The sequence below is a fragment of the Carcharodon carcharias genome, chromosome 16 (genome assembly GCF_017639515.1).
Source record: "Carcharodon carcharias isolate sCarCar2 chromosome 16, sCarCar2.pri, whole genome shotgun sequence".
NCBI lineage: Eukaryota > Metazoa > Chordata > Chondrichthyes > Lamniformes > Lamnidae > Carcharodon > Carcharodon carcharias.
Genome location: NC_054482.1, coordinates 57,436,093 through 57,457,311, shown reverse-complemented (window position 1 = coordinate 57,457,311; position 21,219 = coordinate 57,436,093).

Below are 21,219 nucleotides of genomic sequence, written 5' to 3'. Positions count from 1 at the left end.
TTATTTTTCTCCGGTTTAGGGGTTAATAAATTTGGTCTTTCTTTGACTCAAGAAAACTTTATTTGGTTCCTTGTTGCTCACGGCTTAAATAGTTAAATGCATTCTGATTTCGAAAAGGCATATTATTGTGGAAAAGAAACTTAAACCTTTACTGTGATCAACCGAGGAGGTTGATCAGGGAGGAACCAGTTCACCGCTTGTCGCCTGGCTGTAACAGGTTACGCATGTTGACCATGATATATATTGAATTAAATGCTCCCATCTGTGATGCTAAGTGGGGAGAGCAGTTAAAATTTGTCTGCCCTTGACCACTGTGTGATAAGCCTAAGCTTCCATATATGGGTCAGTGATATAGTGGTAATGTCATTGGCCTAGAATTTCAGAGGCCTGGACCAATGTTCTGGGGACGTGTCATAAGTGCTTTAAATTTTTGGTTCAAATTCTAAGTCCATCACTAATAAATACATCTAGAATTAAAAGATTATCTCAGTAATGGTGACCATTAAACTATAGGATTGCTGTAAAAACCTATTTGATTCACTCATCCTTTAAAAAGAACATCTGCAGTTCTTATCTGGTTTGGCCCACAGCAGTGTGGTTGACTCTTAGTTGTGCCTGAAATGGTTGTACCAAACTGCTACAGTCAAAGGAATAACACTGGAATGATCATCTGGCATTGACTTAGGCACTGTAAATGACAATGACACATTATGTGCAGTTGACCCTGCAAAGTGTTTCTTGCTAATATCTGGAGGTTTGTGACAAAATTGAGAGCTGTCCCACAGACTAATCAAACAATGGCCTGACATAGTCATATTCTCAGAATCACACCTTACACCCAGTGTCCCAGATATTGCCATCCCTGGCTATGACCTGTCCCATCAGCAGGGTGGACCCAGCAGAGGTGATAACATATTGCTAAATAGTTGGGTGGGAGTTGCCCAGGCATCAGCTCAAACATGGGCAACGAAACTCCTGATTATCACCTGCCACTCTCCCTCAGCTGATAAATCAGTCGTACTCCATGTTGAACACCACTGAAAAATGAAACACAGGGCCACAGAATGTAATCTGGGTGGAGGACTTCAATGGCCGTCACCAAGATTGGTTTGGTAGCACCACTACTGACACAGCGTGCCAAGTCCTGAATAACATCTCCCAGACTGGACCTGTAACAGGTTCTGAGGGAACCAACAAGTGGGGAAAATCTACTTGACCTCACCCTCACATTTACCTGTTGTAGATGCATATGTCCACGTCAGTATTGGTAGGAGTGACCACCACACAATCCTTGTGGAGACTAAGTCTCATCTTAACGGTTAGGCTGCTGTCCATCATGTTTGGCACCACTACTATGCTAAATTGGATAGGTTGAAAACCATTACAGCGGTTCAAAACTGGGCATCCATGAAGTGCTGTGGGCCATCAGCAGCAGCAGAATTGTATTCAACCACAATCTATAACCTTATGGTCTGATTTATCCCTCACTCTACCATTACCATCAAACTAGGGGATAAATACTGGTTCAATGAGAAGTGCAGGAGAGTACACCAGGAGCAGCAACGAACAGTACTAAAAATGAGATGCCAACATGGTAAAGCAACAATGCAGGAATACCACAGAGGTAGCATGCAATAGAGCTAAGTGATCCCACAACCATCAGATCATATCAGTCCTGTCATATCCGTTTGTGAATGGTGGTGGACAATTAAACAAATAACTGGAGAATACCCCCATCCTCAGTGATGGGAGGGCCCAGGACATTAGTATAAAAGATAAGGCTGAAGCATTTTCACCCATCCTCAACCAGAAGTGCTGAATGGATGATCCATCTCTGCTTCCACTTGAGATTCACGGCATCACAGATGCCAGTCTTCAGCTAATTCAATTCACTCTACGTGGTATCAAGGAATGGTTGAAGGCAATAGATACATCAAATGCTCTGGGCCTTGACAATATCCTGGTATTGTGCTCCAGAACTATCCACCCCCTAGCCAAACTGTTCCATTAGACCTACAACAATGACATCTCAACAATATGGAAAATTGCCCAGGAATTTCCACAAAAAGCAAGACAAATCTAATCTGGCCAATTACCACTGCATCAGTCTACTCTCCATCATCAGCAAATTGATGGAATGTGTCATCGACAGTGCTATCAATCTCACTTAACACAAATAACCTGCTCAGTTTGGGATCCACCACGGCCACCTAAATCCTGACAACATTGGTCCAAAAATGGACAAAAAAGCTGAACTCGAGGTGAGGTGAGTGCGACTGCCCTTGATATTAAGAAGCATTTGACCAAGTGTGGCATCAAGGAGCCCTAGCAAAATTGAAGTCAATGGAAATCCAGGAAACTTCTCCACTGGTTGGAGCCATACCTAGCATGAAGGAAGATGGCTGTTGGTGTTGAAGACCAATCATTTCAGCCCCAGGTCATCGCTGCAGGAATTTCTCAGGGTATTGTCCAAGGCACATCCATCTTCAGCTGCTCCATTAATGACCAGAGAAGTAGCAAGCCCTGGACAACATTCAGATTTGGGCTGATAACATTAGCGCCACACAAATGCCAGGTAATGAAGACCGAGAATGGGAATAAAACTGCATTAAGCAGCTCCATGTTTATTAAGAATAGCAAAATACATTTCTTAAAATGCTTATAATTAACAGAAGGATATCTGAAATTCTTCAGGCTACTGTGCTGTAATCTCAGGTATCCCTACTAGACTGAAATCAGGTTGGAATTTTGGACAAATGTCAATCAGCCGAGCAGCTTTACTTTTCACAGATGAGGTTTTTGAAATTTCGGGTTGCTTGTGGCTGGTATAAGAAGTCATTTTTTAATAGCTTTTTAAAAAAAACTTACCACTGCATTCCCTCAAATACTGTAAAGGACTGATCCTTTTCCATATACTTCCTATAACATTCCCTTGGTCTGCAGTATAACATTTATTTCACCAGCAAGTAATACTCTGCATATTTCTAAAATGACTTAAAATTTACTGCACGTGAGCTGTATTTTAAAAGGCCAATGTGGCCAAAAGATAGCCACTTTGTAGCCGCTTTTATTACAATAGATGGTTAGAGGAAGAGAAGCTATTGTGTTAACACTCTGCTCTTAAGTACTGTCCAAATTTAAAGGAAGTAACTTTCCTGAGGCACCCATATGGTACACCTACAAATAAGTAATCAAAAGCTTCAGATTTGTCAGTCCAGAATTGGTCTCTATCAGTGATAAGGGACACTGCATGAAATTCTCAGGTTACACACTATGAAAAAATCAGCTTCTTTAACCCAAGCAGCTACATTGTTACTTGAAAACCTGAAAACATTACATTTGCCCCTTCTATTTTTTTCTTTCCCCTTACTCTATTTTAACTCCACCACCCCCCTCCCCACACTATTTTCTGTAACATTCACACTCATTATGAAGGAACACAATTTTAGAATCAGCTGCACCTGACAGCAACTCATTCCTGAAATACATGTGACTGCTCAACACAAGATACTGAGAGATTATAAAAAATATACATAACCTAAATGTTAGGTAGCATTGCGGTGGAATATGGTATACTGAGATCACAAGAATCCACTACTTTTACCTCTGAAGAAACAATCTGTACATACAGATTGAACCAAGCTGCTTTTTGCCATTATCTTTCATGAAAGTTTCAAGTGTCATGACTCATAGAATGTAAACTATTTTATAAAGGGGGGTATTTTACAGGGAGAGAGACACAAACCAGGGCTGGAGTCGGGGATGTGGAGAGGGAAACAAACAGGGAAATAAGACAGCGAGAGAAACTCAAACAGGATATAGAGGGAGAGAGAAATATAAATTCAAGGAGTGAGAGTTCAGATTGTCTTGTGATGTGCACTGTTTTATAATGTGTTTTGTTCCATAAGTTAGCTTGACCGCTGGTGTCTGAGCACTGAGCTTCAAAATCATTCTGGGCTTCTGCAGTTTGTGTGTGTGTGTGTGTGTGTATTGAGGGCTGAGGGTGGGGTGATGGTGGTGTGGAGATGGGGGGGTGGGGTGGTGGTGGTGTTATTGTATTGAATTAGATTTGGTGTCATTATTTTATAGAATGACTTGTGTATTGCGAAAAGTGTTGAAATTGTGCAAAATCTTTGGAAGCTCCTTTTGTCTATGATGCATTTGTTGAATCAGTAGAATGTGCTTCATGTTTCTCATTGCAACCAATACTGTACAAACATCACCAGTAGTATTTTTTTAGCAAATAGAGATAGTTTAAATAAGTTATATTTATATTTCTGGATGTTAGGAATGAGTTTTAGCTTTAATATTTAAGTTTGATTTGTATTTCTGTATGTATGTTAAGAAAAGGTCAATTCCAGTGACTCTCCAGTGACTCTGTTCAGTAGCCCCTCTATGTATCTAAGCAAACAAATAAAAGTTAGGATCTATCAAGCTGAGTTCTGCTCTGGGATCAGGCTTGTCCAGTGGTAACCTCAGCTGGGGATCATAACAAATTGGGGGCTTGTCCAGGATTTGAAACATGGACAGTGGGTGATTGGATGCGGAATAATAATTGGTCAGAGATTATTGTTAGAAGGTGGGATCTGTGAGTCGTTTAAAACAAGTACGTGGAGGTACAAAGGTATTAGACATAGGAATTGGAGTTGTTATGAGGTATATTATATGGGTTGAAATTCGAAATGGTTTTGAAGGTTGCTAAGACTTTTTTACAGATGGAAAATGTAACTCTGACTAGTTTACAGAAATTAACTAAGAGTAAGCTAATGGAATTGGCGGATAAACTGGAGTTAGAATTACCCAAAGAGGTGAGGAAATCAGATATAGTTGAGGTAATAGCACAGCATTTAAAACTGGAAGGGATACCAGAGAGACCACATTCACCAGGGGGTGAGTCACAGCTGGAGGTAGTGACACTTCAGTTAAAAATGAAGGAGCTTGAATTTGAACAAGCAAAGGAACTGAAGAAAACTCGAATTAGAGGCAAAAGAAATAGAAAAGGCAAGAGAAAAAGCATTAGGAAGCTGGAACTGGAATTTCAGGAACTTCAGGTGAGAAGGAATGAGAAAGGGAATACCAGCTTAAAAGGTTGAACCTTAAAAAAGAGACCTCAGATGCTGAGGAAAGTTCTGAGGATGAAAAAACCTTCAACCTTCAACCTTACACCCATGTTTAAGTTTGTGAAGCTGTCCCAAAGTTTGAGGAAAGGGATGTAGAGGCATTCTTCATTTCATTTGAAAAGTTAGCTAGGCAAATTAAGTGGCAGAAAGAAATCTGGGCATTGTTTTTACAGTCTAGGTTGGTAGATAGAGCTCATGAGGTTTATGCTTCACTTTCAGCAGAGGTATTGATGGATTATGAAGCAGTAGAAAAGGCTATTCTGAGTGCATATGAGTTAGCCCCTGAAGCATGCAAGCAGAAATTTTGGAATATAAGGAAATAGTCTAGGCAGACCTATATTGAATTGGAAAGGGTAAAGGAAAGTAATTTTGAATATTGGATATAGGCATTAAAGATAGAGATGACGTACGAAGCTCTGAGGGAAATAATTCTCTTGAAAGAATTTAAAGATTCATTTCCTCTTGTAGTTAGAATCCATGTTGAAGACCAGAAGGTTAAATGATGATTATGAACTGGTCCATAAATCTAAACCCTTTTTCTGTCATCCCCACAAACCCGAGAAGGATAGAAGATGGGAAGGTGAAAGGAAGGTGAGTAGCCATGGAAGAGAAGGGACAATTGGAAATTCTCAGGAATTTTCTCCTCAGACCAGAATGAAAGGTACTGAGCGTGGCAGTGACATTTGAAAGCCTAAGTGTTTTCATTGTAACAAGGTGGGACATGTTAGAGAAGATTGCTGAAGGTTAAATGATAGACCTATTGCAGTAGTAGGAAAGCCTAAGGAATCCTCAGGAAAAGTTGTGCCAGAAAAGGAAATGATTGTTTAAACTATAGCAGTAGTACAGGTGAAACATGTTCCCTCAGAACATAAAGGTAAGGGTGATATGGTTCAGGATAGTCCAGAGAATTCTTCTTTGATTACTGGTGAGGGAAATCAGGCAAACAGAGGGTCTGGATATTTTGTTTCAAAGGGAGAAGTATTCCCTTACACTTCCAACAAAATAAGTAAACACATTCGAAACCTATGACTGCTACCATCTAGAAGAACAAGGTCAGCAGATACATGGGAACACCACTACCTGAAAGTTCCCCTCCAAATCACTCACCATCCTGGCTTGGAAATATATCATCGTTCCTTCACTGTTGCTGTGTCAAAATCTTGGAGCTTCCTAACAGCACTGTGGGTGTGCCTACACCACATGGACTGCAGCGGTTCAAGAAGGCAGCTCACCATCAACTTCTCAAGGGCAACTAGAGATGGTCAATAAATGCTGACACAGCCAATGAAGCCCACATCCCGTGAATGAATTTAAAAACAAATAAAACTTTGAGAGATACAGGGGCAAATCAATCATTGATGGTGGCTGATGATACAATTTGTGTTCCAAGTAGTTTTATGAAAGAAAAGGTATTAGAGGTTTTAATGGAATTTATAAACCTGTTTCTTTGTCTGCAGTTAACTTACAAAGTCACTTTGTAAATGGAATTGTTATGGTGGGAATTATTCCTAAGTCACCTATTGAAGGGGTGGATTTTATTCTGGGTAACGATTTGGCTAGTGGAGACAGTAATGTGGCACCAACTGTATTGCAAGAGGTGACTGATCATGTTCATCTTAACCAGCTTCGTGGAACTACTGTGGCCAAAAATGAGGTGCTTATTGCCAATAATAAGAAATTGAAGGAAAACCTGATTAATGTAGAGAACCAATTTTCATGTATGAAAGAGGAGTTTGCTAATGAATGAAGATAATTGGTGAGAACCAGTAAGAATCAGTCACAGGCTGAGGACTTGAAATGTCTAAATGATAAACTGTCAAATGATAAATGACAAAGGTCAATCTTCAGTTAAAACTTGATGAACTTCAAGTATCAGAAGTTGCTATGAAATATCAGGGAAAATGCCTTCAGCAAGAAAAGGAATTGTTGATAAATCAGAATAATTGGTTGAATGCAGGATTAAAAACCAAAACTGATGAACTGTTAGAATTTCATCATGAAAAGAGCAATGAGATTCTTGACCTACAAAGAAAACTGGAGAAAATGAAGAAGAAGATGTGTGATACGGAGTGTCACAGTTCCAAAGTTGTTCATGTGAATGAGAACTCTTTGCTGAATTGTAGTCCAGTTGAGCAAAGAACTGATTCAAGTAAAATTGCTGATGTACGGACAATATGAAAACAATTAAAGTGTATGCAGAACTGGAAATCAATGATTACCAACAAAAAGTACTGAAAGCTCAAAATGGCATGGAAAAGTCAATGACCAGAGATGTTCATTTACAAGTGATTGCTGGTGTTAATACACGGTTGTGGGGAGATGGTGGCATAGTGGTATTGTCACTGACTAATATTCCAGAGACCCAGGTTAATGCTTTGGGGGCCTGGGTTTGAATCCCACCACAGCAGATCTGAATTCAATTAAAAATCTGGAATTAAAAGTCTGATGGTGACTATGAAAGCTTTGCTGATTGTTGTTAAAAACCCATCTGGTTCACTAATGCCCTTTAGGTCTGGCCTATATGTGACTCTAGACTCTCAGCAATGTGGTGGTTGACTGCCCTCTGAACAAGGGTGATTAGGGATGGGCAATAAATGCTGGACTAGTCAGCAACACCCACATCCAATGAATGAATTTTTAAAAAATACAGCAGTTGGAACCCAGGTAAGGGGCCTGGAAAGGAGTGGAATGATATAGTTTGTGGATTATGCAAAAGAATTGAAGGGTTGGAGCAAACTAGGAAACACCACAATTCAAAGAGAAGTGGAAAAGACCTGTTTGAAATAGGATCTGGAGAAACAACAGTTTCATAAGAAGTTTGAAGATCAAACCAAGCAGCATAAACTTTTTTGTGTGAACATAAGAAGCATCTCAATAACACCCTTGAAGCGACAAAAAGAAATTATGACCAGGGAAGAAATGAGATGTTAATGCACAAAAAAGCCATTTTTACTTTGCTAAATTGAAATGAGAATTCACGACATTTGAGTTCGAAAAATGAACTTGAGGATGGAATTAGGCTTACAGTGAATGAAAAGAATGATTGGGTTGCAGACTTAAATGAAACATTCTTTGCTGAGTTAAAGACTGGGATAATGATAATGCTATGATGCACAAACTCTATTAATCTTGTTACATTTATTGACTTTGTTTAAGTACGTTTTTGTAATTGTACAATATGATGTGTAGTTGCAAAACTAAATAGAAAAATTATTTGTATAATAGATAATAAGCTGGTTTTGAGGTTTACGAGTTAAGTTTGTATGAGGTGGATGTAAGTCCACTGTCAAGAAACCTTCACTGTTGTGAAGCTTTCTTTCCCCCAAAGGGAAGGTGTTAGGAAATAGAGATAGTTTGAGTAAGTTATATTTGTATTTTTGTGTGTTAGGAATGAATTTTAGCTTTAATATTTGAGTTTGATTTGTATTTCTGTATGCGTTAAGAAAAGGTCAAATAGCGTTTTAGTTTCACTTAAAAAGATGTCTGTATTTCTAATGAGAGTTTTACAACTCTAAGCTAAGTAAAGCAATCAGGAGTTAAAAAAACTGGGCTGTTGCCTACCAACAGGGGTCCAGAGAGGCAGCTCCCTCCCATAGACACACACAGAAGAAACTAGAAACAGCAGTTTGATATGGAAGCTGTTTGAGTTCAGTTAGTTTTGAAAATAGCTCCCAGGAGAGACTGAAGCAAAAGGGACAGATAGAGAGTACCAAGCTAAAGAAAAGACCCCAAAATCCAGGGGATTGGAACAGGACCAAGAAGACCTTCTCAACAAAAGGAAGGACAGAGACCTGGAAAAGGTCCTGTTAAGTGAAGTTAAGTGTGAGGGGCAGAGAGGAAGGCCCCAAGATTCAGATTTAAAGAGACAAAAGACTGCAGAAAGCAGATTTAAAATGAGACCAGCTTGCAAGAGGCAAGAAGGTGCAAAAAGACAACCGAAGGTCTGTAACTCTTTGCAATGGACATGTGAAGCAGTGGTGTACTGTTAACAGCTGAGTCAGTGAGAGAGAGTGCATGGGTAGAGAAACATCAGAAGGGGTGTTTGAAACCCTAGAGGTGAACCCTTGTGGAAGGCATCTGAGAGAAAGTTTTGGTTTTGGATAAGGTTCCAAAGTGAGTCCTTTGGGAGTGGAGATCAGAAATCCTCCTGTGAAAGACAGAGTTCAGTGAGACTGGTTGGCTCACAGTGTGACAAGCTTTTGTGGTGAAGTTGAGGAGAGATCCATAGCATCTGTCTGGTGTGGCATCTGTCACTTGGTTTCAGAGTGTGGTGTGCCTGACCACAGGTTGCCTAATGGTTTACATTGACTGTGTACTTACTGTGAACATTAGAATATAAAATAACTTTTGTAACTTGTGGTATGCTTAAAAAGCTATATATGTATGTAAGGGTATAGTTGTGAGTGAAGGAGTATTGTAATATAATTCATACTTTCTTGTTAAATAAATGTTTTATGCCTTTGTTAAAAGTTCATTAGCTGACTCCAGTGACTCTGTTCAGTAGCCCCTCTCCATGTATCTAACCAAACAGATAAAAGTTAGGACCTAACAAGCTGGTTCCACTCTGGGATCAGGCTTGTCCAGGCGTAACCTCAGCTGGGGATCATAATTTATTTAAGCATTACTTATCCATAAATGTTTCTATCCTTTTGTGATCGTTCTTTATTTTATAACCTTTTATTCATTTCTTGACTTACTTTTTTTATATGTTGGATAATGCTTCTAATAAGAGATCTAGTTTGTCTATCCATTCCATGGCTTTCTGAGATGCTGAGTGGAGAACTGAGGTGTCTCCAGCAACAGGTCATAGTTGGCAGGTTGATGTGGTGTTCCATGGTCTGGGGTGCATTGCCACAATCAAACTTCGGGTCGCCCTCAACTTCCACTTGTGGAGAAGGTGGTGCACATGGTCCATGCCCTGTGTGGGTTCAGTTGAGTGCTGGCTAGTGTCTTTTAGGGAGGTCAAAGCCAGGGACATCTCCTGTTGGATCAGTGATGAATCATAGAATTTTAACGGCCCATTATGTCTGCACCGACTCTCCAAGTGAGCATTATGACCTAATTCCATTACCCTGCCTTTTCCCCATACTCCTGCACATTGTTTCTATTCAAATAATCATCTAATGCCCTCTTGAATGCCTCAATTGAACCTGTCTCCACCAAACTTCCAGGCAGTGCATTCTAGACCTGAACCACTCATTGTGTGAAAAAGTTTTGTCTCATGTCACATTTGCTTCTTTTGCAAGTCACTTTAAATCTGTGCCCTCTCGTTCTTTATCCTTTTACAAGAGGGAACAGCTTCTCCCTATCTAGTTTGTCCAGCCCTCTATGAATTTGAACATCTCTATCAAATCTCCTCTAGGCCACCTTCTCTCCAAGGAGAACAGTCCAAACCTCTCCAATCCATCTTCGTAACTGAAGTTTCTCATCCCTGGAACCATTCTTGTAAACCTCTGCATTCTCTCCAACGCATTTACATGCTTCCTATAATATGGTGCCCAGAACTGTGCACAGTATTCCAGCTGAGGTCTAACGAGTGTCTTATATAAATTCAGCATAACCTCCTTGCTCTTATACTCTATGCCCCTATTAATAAAGCACAGGATATTATTTGCTTTATTAACTGCTCTCTCCACCTGTCCTGCCACCTTCAATGATCTATGCACATATACACATAAGCCTTTCTGCTCCTGTACCCCCTTCAAAATTTCACCCCTTGTTTTATATTGTCTGTCCATGTCCTTCCTATCAAAATGTATCACCTCACACTTCTCTGCATTGAACTTAACCTGCCACCTATGTCTACGTCCTTTTGAAGTTCTACACTGTCCTTGCAGTTTACAACACTCCGAAGCTTCGTATCATCCGCAAACTTTGAAATTAGCCCCTGCACACCAAGATCTAGATCAATATATATCATGAAAAGCAAGGGTCCCAATACCGACCCCTAGGGAACTTCACTACACACCTTTCTCTAGCCCGAAAAATATCCATTGACCATTACTCTCAGCTTTCTATTTTTCAACCAATTTTGTATCCACTTTGCTACTGTCCCATTTAGTCCATGAGCAATAACTTTTCTCACAAGTCTGGTGTGTGGCACTATGTCAAATGCCTTTTGAAAGTCCATGTACACCACATCAACAGCATTACCCTCATCTACCCTCTCTGTTACCTCTTCAAAAGTCTCAAGGAAGTTAGTTAAACATGATTTCCCCTTTAGAAATCCATGCTGGCTCTTCCTTATCAACCCATAATTTTCCATGTGACCACTAATTCTATCTCAAATAATTGTTTCTAGAATTTTGCCCACCACTGAAGTTAAATTGTCTGGTCTGTAATTGCTGGGCTTATCCTTGCAACCTTTTTTGAACAATGGCATAATATTTGCAATTCTCCAGTCCTCTGGCACCTCCTCTGAGTGTAGGGAAGACTGAAAAATTATGGCCAGTGCCCCTGCATTTTCCACTCTCACTTCCTTCAATATTCTTGGATGCATCTTGTTCGATTTTGATGCCTTGTCAACTTTAAGTACCAACATTTTGTTCTACAATTCCTCCTTATCAATTTTTAACCCTTCTAGTGACAGAGTTTCCTCATCTGCCACCATGGCCTGGGTAGCATCTACCTCCTTGGTAAAGACAGATGCAAAATGAAATGTTTTTGATGCTGCGTCCGTCCCATGGTTTCATCATCTGAATAATGAGATGATACCAGCTGCACAAATCACAGAATCACAAAATCACAGCATCACAAAGTGCAGAAGAGGCCCTTCAGCCCATCGAGTCTGCACCAACACTTGAGAAACACCTGGCCTACCCACCTAATCCCATTTACCAGCACTTGGCCCATAACCTTGAATGTTATGACATGCCAAGTGCTCATCCTGGTACTCCTTAAATGATGTGAGGCAACCCGCCTCCAACACCCTCCCAGGCAGTGCATTCCAGACCATCACCACCCTCTGGGTAAAAAAGTTTTTCCTCGCATCACCCCTAAATCTCCTGCCCCTCACCTTGAACTTGTGTCCCCTTGTGACTGATCCTTCAACTAAGGGGAACAGCTGCTCCCTATCCACCCTGTCCATGTCCCACATTATGTATACCTCGATTAGGTTGCCCCTCAGTCTTCTCTGCTCCAACGAAAACAACCCAAGTCTATCCAACCTCTCTTCATAACTTAAATGTTTCATCCCAGGCAACATCCTGGTGAATCTCCTCTGCACCCCCTCCAGTGCAATCACATGCTTCCTATAATGTGGCGACCAGAATTGCACACAGTACTCCAGCTGTGGCCTCATCAAGGTTCAATACAACTCCAACATGACCTCCCTACTTTTGTAATCTATGCTTTGATTGATAAGGGCAAGTGGCCCATATGCCTTTTTCACCACCCCACTACCATGCCCCTCTGCCTTCAGAGATCTTTGGACACACACGCCAAGGTCCCTTTGTTCCTTAGAACTTCCTAGTGTCATGCCATTTATTGAATACTTCCTTGTCAAATTACTCCTTCCAAAGTGTATCACCTCACACTTTTCAGGGTTAAATTCCATCTGCCACTTATCTGCCCATTTGACCATCCCATCTATATCTTCCTGTAGACACTCAACCTCACTGTTAACCACCCGACCAATCTTTGTGTCATCTGCAAACTTACTAATCCAACCCCCTACACAATCATCTATGTTGTTTATACAAATGACAAATAACAGAGGACCCAGCACAGATCCCCGTGGTACACCACTGGACACTGGCTTCCAGTCACTAAAGCAGCTTCTGTCATCACCCTCTGCCTCCTACAACTAAGCCAATTTTGAATCCACCTTATCAAATTACGCTGCATCCCATGTGCATTTGCCTTCTTTATAAGTCTTCCATGTGGGACCCTGTCAAAGGCTTTGCTGAAATCCACATGAACTACATCAACTGCACTACCCTCATCTACACACCTGGTCACCTCCTCAAAAAATTCAATCAAATTTGTTAGGCATGACCTCCCTCTGACAAAGCCATGCTGACTATCCCTGATCAAACCTTGCCTCTCCAAGTGGAGAAAGATTCATAAGTTCAAGGTGAGGGTCAGGAGGTTTATGGGGGATGTGAGGAAAAACTTTTTTACCCAGAGGGTGGTGACAGCCTGGAATGCACTGTCTGGGAGGGTGGTGGAGGTGGGTTCCCTCACATCCTTTAAAAAGTACCTGGATGAGCACTTGGCACGTCATAACATTCAAGGCTCTGGGCCAAGTGCTGGTAAATGGGATTAGGTGGGTAGGTCAGGTGTTTCTCACGTGTTGGTGCAGACGCGATGGGCTGAAGGGCCTCTTCTGCATTGTGATTCTGTGATTCAGAATTTTCTCCAATAGTTTTGCTACCACTGACGTGAGACTCACTGGTCTGTATCTCTACAAACCTTCTTAAATAACCCTGGCTTATCTCTACAACCCTTCTTAAATAGCGGAACCACATTGGCTGTTCTCCACTCCTCTGGCACCTCCCCCGTGGCCAGAAAGGAATTATAAATTTGGGTCAGAGCCCCTGCGATCTCCTCCCTTGCCTCCCTCAGCAGTCTGGGACACAAATCATCCGGACCTGGAGATTTGTCCACTTTTAAGCCTGACAACACCTCCAATACCTTGTCACTCCCTATATCAATTTGCTCAAGAACCTTGCAGTCTCTCTCCCTGATTTCAATACCTTCATCCTCATTCTCTTGGGTGAAGACAGATGCGAATCATTCATTCAACACTCTACTGGTGTCCTCTGGCTCCACACATAGATTGCCCATATTAGCTCTGTTTTCCAGAATGGCTAGAGCGATTCTAAATGCTTTCTTGATGGGTTTTTCAAGTCTCCCTGAATGAGAAGATCGGCTTTGCTCATGATTTTTTCTCAGCCCTGAGAGCATCATGTCAACAGATTTAAAAGCAGGCAGGGCACCTGGAGCCACTCCGTCGGAGTGGATACACCTGTGGTGTCATCTCATGGTGACAGGTAGCTGAACATCCATGATCTTTGTGTGACGGCTGCAGTACCTTGAGGCAGGGCAGTATACTGCAGCAGATCAGACTATAAGACAGTAAGACGTAGGAGCAGAAGTAGGCTATTCAGCCCATTGGAATCTGCTCTGCCATTCAATGAAGTCATGGCTGATCTGATAATGCTCAACTCCACTTTCCTGCCTTTTCCCCATAACCCTTGATTCTTTTACTGATTAAAATCTATCTATCTCAGCCTTGAATATACTTAACGACCCAGCCTCAACAGCCCTCTGCGGTAAAGAATTCCACAGATTCACTACGCTATGTGAGAATAAATTTCTCCTCATCTCTGTCTTAAGTGGGTGACCTATTACTCTGAGATTAAACCCACTGGTCCTAGACTCTCCAATAAGAGGAAACAACCTTTCAGCATCTACCCCCCTAAGAATCTTATATGTTTCAATAACATTGCCTCTCATTCTTCTAAACTCCAATGAGTACAGGCCCAACCTACTCAATATCTCCTAATACAAAAAGCCCTCCATATCAGGATCAACCTAGTGAACGTTCTCTAGACTGCCTCCAATGCCAGTATATCTTTTTTTAGATAAGTTGGCCAAAGCTGTTCAGTGTTGTCTAACTAGTGCCTTGTAAAGTTTTAACAAAACTTCCCTATTTTTATACTCCATTCCCTTTGAAACAAAGGCCAACATTCCATTTGCCTTACCGATCACCAGCTGAACTAGTATGTTAGCTTTTTGTGATTCATGCATGAGGACCCCCAAATCCTTCAGTACTGCAGCTTTCTGAAGTCTTTCTCCATTTAAATAATATCCAGCTCTTCTATTCTTCCTGTCAAAGTGCACAACCTCATTTTCCCACATTATATTCCATCTGCCAAGTTTTTGCCCACTCACTTAACCTGCCAAATCCCTCTGTAGACTCTTTGTGTCATCCTCACCACATGCCTTCCCACCTATTTTTGTGTCATCCACAACTCGGTGATAGTACATTTCCCTTATCCAAGTCATTAACATAGCATTTATTCATATAGCCAGCATTTATTGCCCATCCATAACTGCCCTTGTTCAAGGGACATTTAAGAGTCAACCACATTGCTGTGGTTCTGGAGTCACATGTAGGCCAGGCCAGATAAGGAAGGCAGCTTTCCTTCTTCAAAGGACATTAGTGAACTAGGTGGGTTTTTACGACAATTGGCAATGGTTTTGTGGTCATTATCAGGCTTATAATTCCACATTTTTACTGAATTCAAATTTCACCATCTGCTATAGTCCACAGAGCATTATGGTGGGACCCTGGTGACAATACTACCAAGCCACTGCCTCAGAGGGTGGAATCATCCCAGATCTGTACTAAGTGCGGTAGTGAACGAGAAAAAGGACGTTTTACCTGCCGGCCACAATGGCAGCTTTTTGTGCTGTATCATTCCAGTCTCATTAATTATGCAGTCACAGGAAACACGCTGTCTTGCTGTCGGGCTGAGAGGAACAGGTAGAACCAAGAAAACAGAGATAAATTTGGAATAAAATAGTTTTTATTTTGAATGCTACCAAACATTCAAACTAACAAATATTGTTAGCTAAGCCATTTTATAAAACTATTACTGAGATAGTGAGCTCTCTTGTTGCCCTAGCAGAGCTATTAGGGATCATTCAGTTTTTGTTTTTTTGTTGTGATTTGTACTGATTTTTTTTTTTGCTTTAAGTGGAAAATGGTTGCTTATAAAGTAGAAGGTAAGGAATCAAGGTGAAGTTGTGAGTTACTTGGCATAACCCTTATCATACTCCCCAGAATCATCCAATAACAAGATTTATTGACCTGCCATTTGCCAAATTGATTTTAAAAAGGCTAATTGCTGAAATTTTTATTGACAATCTAATGTCAAATTCTATGTGAATGCTTGGAAAGAATAATCATTTTTGAATACCAGCAACATAATACATTGATTGAGGTAAAATTCCTTTCCTTGTATGTATATCTCAACTAAAATTAAGCAGTTGTTAACAAGTGTGAAACTAACTGAAACATTCATTCCTTCATTCCATTAAATCTTTAAAAAATGATTTGCCAAAAAATCTCATCCTTTTACACCACAAGGAACCAACCCCTTACAGTTTCATTGAGTATCTAACTGATTCATGTTCCAAAATTGCATACATTGCATAGACTTGGATTGCAGTATCTGAAAAGGGTGATTAGAAGGTGGATAAATGAATGAGATACAAGGATATATAGAGGGTCTTTGTTAGCATATAATGGTGGAATAGTTCGAAAGGTAAGAATGATCAGGACAAAGGCAAGAGGCTAATTGGGATGAAGATATGGTGGAGCTATTAAATAAATACTTTTCATTGGTTTTTATAAATGAAGTGGAAGACAGAATGTAGGCGTAAGGAAGTAGGATATGGAGCAATTTTGAGATAAGTGTAAAAAAGGAATTAGTTATTTAAGAAAACTTGTTGAGCACAAGATGAATAAGCCTTAATGGCATGCACCCTAGTGCATTTGAAATAAATTGGAGTGGCGATAGAAGAAGCTTTGACCTTAAATCTTCAGTCCTCTTTAAATATGCAAATTGTGCTATGGTGACAATGTGAAGTCACAAACTTGGAGATTTAGCATATGGGAAAGCAAGACATACCAAGAAAAGATAATGCAGCTTTCCCTGACATGCAATTTTACTGGAGACCACATTTTAAAGCTAAGGCCTTTTCCTGGACAGTCAGTCACATGTTATTCCATGATGGATTAAGGATACTGTACTCAGAACAGGGTGGATGACTGAATGAAAGGTGACAGCAAAGGAACAGGCATTGTCTTACATATTGAACTGACAATATTCCAGCACAAAATATTCTCTTAACAGAAAACTACAGAAGACCGAAGAAGTTAAGAGAAAGGTGATAAAGTTGTGGTCACGTCTTCCAATTGTTACAGGGTAATCGGAGAGTAGGAGAATCAGTGGTCTAAATGAATGGTCCAGCCATTCACTTGGACAACAGGGTGAATAGAAGCTGTTCAGGATGGATGATTCACATTTGAATTGTTTAAGAATGAAGGTCCACCATATAATCTAATTGAAACTCGGGTATTTTTAGTTGTTTCTTAGGAGCAAGTCCTTTAGGAGAAGAAGCCAGAGCAAAACTATTATGAAGTCTCAGTGGGATTAAATAGTCAGCTCCAGACCTCATTGCACCCTTTGTCCAAACATTGACATGAGCTTAATTCCAGAGGTGAGGAGTGACTGTCCTTCACATCACAGAATTGTTACAGCACAGAAGGAGGCCATTCAGCCCATCGTGTCTGCACCAGCTGTCTGAATGAGCATGATGACTCAGTGCCATTCTCCTGCCTTTTCCCTGTAATCCTGCACATTGTTTCTATTTAAATAATCATCTCATGCTGTTGTGAGTGGTGGCCGAGTTGGTACTATTGATAGAGTTGATCTGCAGACACTTTTTAAGTTTATTTACAAAGTACTCAGCAGCAGCTACGCATGTGTGTTCAACTCCAACTCTATCTCTACACTACTAACTTCTGAGGTAGCCCACGCTACTCTCCTATTGGTTACTATAGATCATGTGATCTTCCTTAACAAGCATTATTCTTAAAGGTATATTACACACTAAATAAAACCATAATTATTACATTCCTCCACCTTTAACTCGGATATACATATTATATTTACAAGTACAAATTTTTCAAGACAACAAAATATTTACACTGGGTAAGGAATTTACAAATTCAGACTTTCAGGTGGTTTTCTGATCCATGTGGAACGTCCCAGCTCCACATCTTCAGATGCTTTTTCAGGAACCACCTTTTTCGGAGTTACCCGAAAATCATGTGCTTCGGTGGGCACCCGCGGTTCTGTTTCCTCAACTCTTACGGGAACATTAGACATGTCAGTCCTGGGTTGAGTATCCTCAACAGGAAATGCTGACCCAGTTGTGATCATTGGTGGAATCAATTCTTGGTGATTTGTCTCTCTCTTCCTTAAATGGTCCACATGTTTCTGGATGATCCATCCTTCCACCTCCACATGGTAAGATAGAGGCCCGGTAACCACTTTGGCCCTTCTCTGAAGTTCTTCACGTATACCGTCTCTCCCACGGTAAATTTCTTCTCACAACTGTGCCAGTCATGTCTAGTTTTCTGGCTTCCTTGACTCCTTTTCACCTTCCCCTCTAAATTCGGTATTATCAAGCTCAATCTTGCCCTGAGATGGCATTTCAACAATAACTCCACAGATGTGACACTTGTTGCTGTGTAAGGGGTAGCCCTGTAATGAAAAAGAAAGCGTGCTAGCTAGGTTGCTAAGGAATCACTAGTTAGCTTTTTCATGCCTGCCTTGAACGTTTGAACTGCCCTTTCGGCCAATCTATTTGAGGAAGGATGGTATGGTGCAGTTTTTACATAAGCGATACCATTGAGACTGATAAACTGTTGAAACTCAGCACTCGTAAATGCTGTGCCATTATCAGAAATGACCAATTCTGGTAGCCCTTGAATGGCAAAACTTTGGCATAGTTACTCAAATGTAGCAGCCAATGTTGGTGACTTCACCTCACGTACATCCAATCATTCTGAATGGGCATTGACAATGAGTGGAAAGATTGTTCCCAGGAAAGGTCCAACATTGTCAATGTGTAACCGCACCCAGGGTCTACCTAGCCACTCCCATGGGTGTAACGGAGCTGCCAATGGCAACTTTTTGCAGTTGCTGACATTGCACACAGTGCTTTACTAAACGCTCTATCTTGTCATCCATTCCAGGCAACCATAGATAGCTGCGTGCTATGGTCTTCATTCGGGAAATTCCTGGATGGGCACTGTGTAGTTCAATTAAAAGTGGCTCCCTTCCCTTTGGAGGAACTATCACTCGTGCTCCCAACAATAAGATGCCATCCTGTCTGGTTATTTCATATCTTCTGTTGAAGTATTGTTTCAATTTGTCAGATACAGGCTCTTGTGACCAATCATGAAGCACTTGTTCTTGTACTTGAGATAGGGTTGGGTCCCGACTTGTCCAGTCTCTGATCCGTTGAGCACATACCGATGATGAATCTACGTGATTTAACAATAAAACAAGTTCCTGTGGAACTGGGACGTGCTCATCATTTTCTTGTAGAGGCAAATGACTACGGGCATCGGCGTTTGTAATTTGATTGCAGGTCTGTGTATGAAAGTGTGTTGGTATGCTGCCCGGATTAAAGGCCATTGTTGTATTCTTGCTGAGGCAATGGGTGGTATAGCCTTGTCCTCACTAAACAATCCTAGCAATGAATTGTGGCCTATAACGATTGTAAAATGGCGACCATGTACGTACTGGTGAAATTTCATGACACAAAAGATGATGGACAGGCCTTCTTTTTCCATCTGCAAGTATCCCTTTTCCGCTGTGGTGAGCATTCTTGATACATAACCTATTAGCCATTCCATGCCATTGTCCATCCGATGAGAGAGCACTGCTCCCATTCCGTTGGGAGATGTAGCACATGTCAGCACCAATTCTTTTGTCTAGTCATAATGCACTAATAGCTTGGACGAGTGCAACAATTGTTTCACCTTTATGAAAGCTTCTTTCTGGGGTGCCTCCTAAGACGAATGTTGGTTATTTTTGAGTAGAGAATACAGGGAGGCCAGCACTGTAGACAAATTGGGTAAGAACCGCCCATAATGGTTGATCATTCATTGGAATGATTTGAGCTCTGAGGCGTTCTTTGGAGCAGGTGCCTCTCTTATGGCTCTTACTTTCTCCTCAACTGGGTGGAGGCCCAGTGAATCTACCCAGTGACTCAAAGAGATAATCTCCCTCGCTTGGAACACGCACCTTTTTTTTAAATGCACTCCAAGCTTGTGAGAAATGTTTTAAGACTTCTTCTAAGTTTGCTAAATGCTCTTTTTCAGTGAATCCTGTCACCAATACATTTTCTAAATAGACTACAACCTGGGGCAGTCCCTGCAGCAAACTTTCCATTGTTCTCAGAAAGATGGCACAAGTGGAGGAGACACTAAAAGGCAATCAAATATATTGGTACAACCCTTTATGGGTATCAATTGTGACAAATTCTGGGGAAGCATTATCTAATTCAGTTGTTGATAAGCATGACTCATATCAAGCTTCGTGTAGGTCATTCCACCTGCCAGCTTGGCATACAGGTCTTTGATTTTTGAAATGGGGTGCCTGTCTATCTTAGCTGCTTTATTAACTGCCAATTTGTAGCCTCCACAAATTCAGACGCTTTGGTTGGGTTTAAGGATGGGTCAATGGGTGCTCCCTGTTCTAAGAACTGAACAGGTTGTATAACGTCCAGTTTCTCTAGTCTGTTCCGTTCAATGTCGACTTTTTTTCACCGTGCTTATGGTACCAGTCTCGCCTTCATGAATTGATGGGTTGGTCCCGGATCCACATGAATTTTTGCCTGCAGCCCCCGGATTTTCCCAAGTATGATTTTGAAGACTGTGGCATACTTTTGAAGTAGCTCTGGTAACCCACTTGCTCTCAACTGGAAAATTTCAGCCCACTCTAACTTAATCTCCTTTAATCAGTTTCACCCCAGGAGGTTTGGCCCCTCACCTGCTACCACCATCAAGGATAGCTTTGCCGATTCACTTCCATAATGGATAGTTACTCTGCTTATGCTTTTTACTTGAATGCCTTCGCCAGTGTATGTTTTTAGTTTGGCAGCTGTTTCTTCTAAACTTAACTGATGTTCACCATTATTCAAATATCTGAAGATATGTTCCCCAACTACTGTAGTGGAAACTCCTGTGTCCACTTCCATTCTAACAGATTTGCCATTTACTTTCACTGTAATAAATATTGATTCTGTCTTTCCAACTTTTAGATTAAACGAGTAAATATCTGAATTTGTTGTTTCAAGCTCTTCTACATTGTAGATTTCATTGGGCTTCTTCTTTTGTTTACAAGCCTGCTTGAATCTTTCCTTGCACTGCCTCATTATATGCCAATCGTTAAAAGAGTGCTTGTTCCCACCCCTATTGAAATTATACTTTGATTTTGCTGCTGTTATTTTTCTTTATTCTTCAGTTAGCTGTTTCCTGCTTCATTGGCAGAGTCTTGCATTTTTGTGC